Raw genomic sequence first — 358 nt, forward strand, 5'->3', positions numbered from 1 at the left:
GACGTTACCCGCGCAGATGCTTCCGCAACACCCTGGAACCAGTCCCGCGTGGCCCGGCAGGTCTCCACCTCCGTCCGGCTGGCCACCGCCAAGTGCTCCCGCAGCCGCTCGTAGAGGTCACCGCCCAACGCCTGGGGAAAAATGGGTGGGAACCCCCCCCAAAGCACTGCCTCCATCCCCCCAGGGAGCATCCCTGACCCCCCCCGGGGCAGCCAGCCCTGTCCCAGCACCAGTGACCCTCCCCGCTGCACCCCCTCGCTGTGGCAATGGGGGAGATGCTTCATGTGGGACCCCAGGGAGGGGACACGGGGAGGGGGTCCGGGCAGTTCCTACCTGGATGGCGGCGGGCAGCTCTACC

Source organism: Charadrius vociferus, unplaced genomic scaffold, assembly GCF_000708025.1.
Source record: "Charadrius vociferus isolate BGI_N301 unplaced genomic scaffold, ASM70802v2 scaffold822, whole genome shotgun sequence".
Taxonomy (NCBI): domain Eukaryota; kingdom Metazoa; phylum Chordata; class Aves; order Charadriiformes; family Charadriidae; genus Charadrius; species Charadrius vociferus.